The following is a 4,498-nucleotide window of genomic DNA, read 5'->3' as shown; positions in this document are numbered from 1 at the left end:
CACAGGCTCTAGAAGAGGAACTAATACTAAATATATATGATAATGAAATGGCCCCTGAATTCTTCTTTTTTTTTCTTTTTTCTTTTTTTCGGAGCTGGGGACCAAACCCAGGGCCTTGCGCTTGCTAGGCAAGTGCTCTACCACTGAGCTAAATCCCCAACCCCCTGAATTCTTTTTTTTAATATTCTCCCCCCCCCCCCCCCCCCCGGAGCTGGGGACCGAACCCAGGGCCTTGCGCTTCCTAGGCAAGCACTCTACCACTGAGCTAAATCCCCAACCCCTGAATTCTTTTTTTAATTGTATATTTTATTTATTTACATTTCACATGTTATCCGCTTTCCCAGTATCCACTCTGAAAACCCCTTAAACTCCTTATTCCATTCCCCCTTACCCTGCTTCTATGAGGGTGCTCCACCAACCATCATAGTGTCCTGGTTTGGTGGGATGGATCCCCAGGCGAGGCAGTCTTTGATGTCCTTTCCTTCAGTCTCTGCTATACCCTTTGTCCCTGTATTTCCTTTTGACAGGAGCAATTCTGAGTTAAAATTTTGAAGATGGGTGTGTGGCCCCATCCCTCAACCAGGAGGCCATGCCTAACATCTGGATATGGTCTCGACAGGTTTTCCCTCCCCTCTGTGGGATATTTTAATTAATGTCATCCCTGTGGGGTCCTAGCATGCTCTTGATTTCCTGGCTTCTGGAACTTTTTGATTACAATCCCCCATTCTACATCCCCCATTGCTACACACTGTTCAGTTTCCTGACCCTGTGTCCACCCCCTCCATCTCCTCCCACCTGATTCTACTCCTCTTTTTTATCTTTCTCTTCCCCCCATGTCCCTCTCACCCTCTACTTCCCTTGATTATTTTGTTTCCCCTTCTAAGTAGGGCTGAAGCATCCATGTTTTGGTCTTCCTTCCTCTTGAGCTTCATGTGGTCTGTGAGCTGTATCATGGGTAGTCCAAGTTTTTGCCTAATATCACTTATCAGTGAGTATACACCATGTGTGTTCTTTTGCAACTGAGTTAACTCACTCAGGATGATATTTTCCAGATCCATCCATTTGCCTGTGAATTTTATAACATCATTGTTTTAATAGCAGAGTAGCATTCCATTGTGTAAATGTATCACATTTTCTGTATCTGTTCCTATGTTCAGGGACATCTGGGTTCTTTCCAGTTAGAAAGAGCCATTTGCAAATTCATTTGGAATAACAAAAAGTCAGGAAAGTGAAAATTATTCTCAACAATAAAAGAACTTCTGGGGAAATCATCTTAACCTCAAGCTGTATTACATAGCAATAGTGTCAATGTTTTCTATAGTATCTTCTTCACCTGAAGATTCTTTCTTCTATCTTTTGTATTCTGCTGTTGATCTTGCATCTATATGACTCCTGATCTGTTTCCTAGATTTTCTATCTCCAGGCTTGTCTCTCTTTGTGATTTCCTTATTGTTTCTATTTTCATTTTTAGATCCTGGATGGTTTTGTTCAATTCCTTCACCTGTTTGACTGTATTTTCCTCTAATTATTTAAGGGTTTTTTGTTTGTTTGTTTGTTTTGTTTTTCCTCTTAAAGACTTCCGCCTGTTTATGTGTTTTCTCCTGTATTTCTTTAAGGGAGTTTTATGTCCTTCTTAAAGTCCTCTATCAGCATCATGAGATATGACTTTAAATAATATTGCTTTTGTGTGTGTTGAGGTGTCCAGGGCTTGCTGTGGTGGGTTCTGATGATGCCAAGTGGTCTTTGTTTCTCTTGCTTACGTTCTTGTACTTGCCTCTCACCATCTGGTTATCTCTGGTATTAGCTGGTCTTGCTGTCGCTGACTGTGGCTTGTCCCTCCTGTAAGCCTGTGTGCCAGCACTTCTGGGAGTCAAGCTCTCTTCACGAAGAATTTGGGAATGGAGAGCTGTGGCACAGTGTCAGCTCCAGGGAGCAGAAAGAAACTGGAAGTATCCGGACGCAGGCTGCTTCTTGGTTCCTGTGTCCTGAGGGTTCTGGACATGTTCCTCAGAGCAGAAGTGCTGGTCTCACCTGTGCTCTCAGGTGTGTTAGAACTCCTGGGAAACCAGCTCTTTTCTGGCACAGTTTGGGTATGGAGAGCTGTGGGACAGGGTCAGCTCTGAATGCAGATGGAACTGAATTCTAATCTCTATACTCACAGGTCAGTACATTTCTCAACTCTCATCCAAAAAGCCTTTTTTTACAGTAAAAATGAGTACTCCAGAGACCCATAACTAGACAATGTGTAGAGAATAAAATATATAGAGTGCTCAGATCTGAGGACAGTTATATTACAACTTCTACTCTGAAGAGTCAAGGATTATTGTGGAATTGAGAACCAAAAACATTGCAAAAGCCAGAAGTTGTGGGTATCTGGATAAGACACTATTTGCTGAACATAACAGGGTTGGTGCATACATCAACTTGCACATGACCATAACAGCATATCAAAAGATCAAGTCAGACAAAATTTCACTATGAATAGAGAATCACGAAATGCCAATCTTTGCTGTTGAGCTGTCATGACTTCTTCTTCTTTTTTTTTTATTAACTTGAGTATTTCTTATATACATTTCGAGTGTTATTCCCTTTCCCGGTTTCCGGGCAAACATCCCCCTCCCCCCTCCCCTTCCTTATGGGTGTTCCCCTCCCCATCCTCCCCCCTTGTTGCCCTCCCCTCAACAATCTAGTTCACTGGGGGTTCAGTCTTAGCAGGACCCAGGGCTTCCCCTTCCACTGGTGCTCTTACTAGGATATTCATTGCTACCTATGAGGTCAGAGTCCAGGGTCAGTCCATGTATAGTCTTTAGGTAGTGGCTTAGTCCCTGGAAGCTCTGGTTGCTTGGCATTGTTGTACATATGGGGTCTCGAGCCCCTTCAAGCTCTTCCAGTTCTTTCTCTGATTCCTTCAATGGGGGTCCTATTCTCAATTCAGTGGTTTGCTGCTGGCATTCGCCTCTGTGTTTGCTGTATTCTGGCTGTGTCTCTCGGGAGAGATCTACATCCAGCTCCTGTCCGCCTGCACTTCTTTGCTTCATCCATCTTGTCTAATTGGATGGCTGTATATGCATGGGCCACATGTCATGACTTCTAAGCGGCATCTTAGTTACATCAGTAACTGTGGATGGGTGAAATCAACCTTCCGGAGTATGAGAACATGAATTTGGGAAGGAAGAATATTGGAGGAATAGAGAAGAAACTGGAGGAAACAGTAAGAGGGATGGATTTGTGAAAATCTAAATAATTTCTGAAATTTTCAAATAATGAAATAATACCTCTATTTTTTATCACTTCAATGAAATGAAGATATTAACAAATAAAACATGCTAAAGGTGGACATCTTACCATGGGCCCATATCAGTCTACTGCAATGGGGGAAGTCCTGTGTGATAGCTACTTTTCTTTACATTGTGACCAAATACTGATAAAGCAACTTTAGGGCAAATGAATTTGTCTGTATTATGGTTTGAGGTTACAGTCCATCATGGTAGGGAAAGCTTACTTGGAAATGGCTCTAATTGTAGTTCCATTGACATTTATTTTGTCTGGGACTCCAGTCCATGGGATTATGCTGTCCCATTTGTAGTGAGCCTTCCTTCCCAGTTAAATGCCTCTAGAAATACCATCAAGATATGGTTGGGAGTTTCTCATGGGTGTTCCCAAATATAGTCAAGTTGATGAGGAAGACTAACCATAACACCCCTATCACATATCATCTTAAAACAGACTGTTGGATGACTTCATTAATCATATTCATGCATCTTAACTTACTTCTTATGTTTTATATTAAAGGTAAAATAAGGATCGTATTTCTTTTTAGTTTGCTTATGCTTAATACTTCTTTAAGTTACCTTTATTTTTCTTAACTTCTTTAAAAACAATTTATGTATGTATTCATTTACTTATTTGTTCATATCTGTATATGCATGTGTGCTTGCCTATATGAATGGAGGCCTATATGAAAGAGGTATTAGATTTATCAGAGCTAGAATTACAATTATTTGTGGAGCATTCAACTAGTTATCTGAGAGCTTGGATCAAAACTCCAGTCTTCATGGTCATATATCATGAGCTCTAAACACTAACACATTTCTTCAAACCTTTCTTTACTCCTTATATGTACCAACTTTATAAGCTTACAGCAATTACAGCCTCTGAAAGGCAATACCTCTCCATTCATGTATTTATGTCAGTAATTCTTAAAATGTGATTATATGAATTAGTTTCCCCTAAGGATTGGTGTCTTAAGAAGACATGATCATTCTGAGGCTATCATGCATTTGAACATCTGTGTCCATAGAGAAGCACTTTCTGAGTTCCAATTGGAGTTTATATAGTTCCAAATGTGTGTGTGTGTGTGTGTGTGTGTGTGTGTGTATGTGTGTATCTCAGCTCTACAATGAAGGAAAGAATACTTTAATAGTGACTTCAGCTTGTCAAAGAACGATAGTAGACAAGAAAGAAAATACTGACCCAGCATAGCAGCACATAACTATAA

The sequence above is a fragment of the Rattus norvegicus genome, chromosome 14 (genome assembly GCF_036323735.1).
Source record: "Rattus norvegicus strain BN/NHsdMcwi chromosome 14, GRCr8, whole genome shotgun sequence".
Classification (NCBI taxonomy): domain Eukaryota; kingdom Metazoa; phylum Chordata; class Mammalia; order Rodentia; family Muridae; genus Rattus; species Rattus norvegicus.
Note: the sequence above shows the minus strand (reverse complement) of the source record.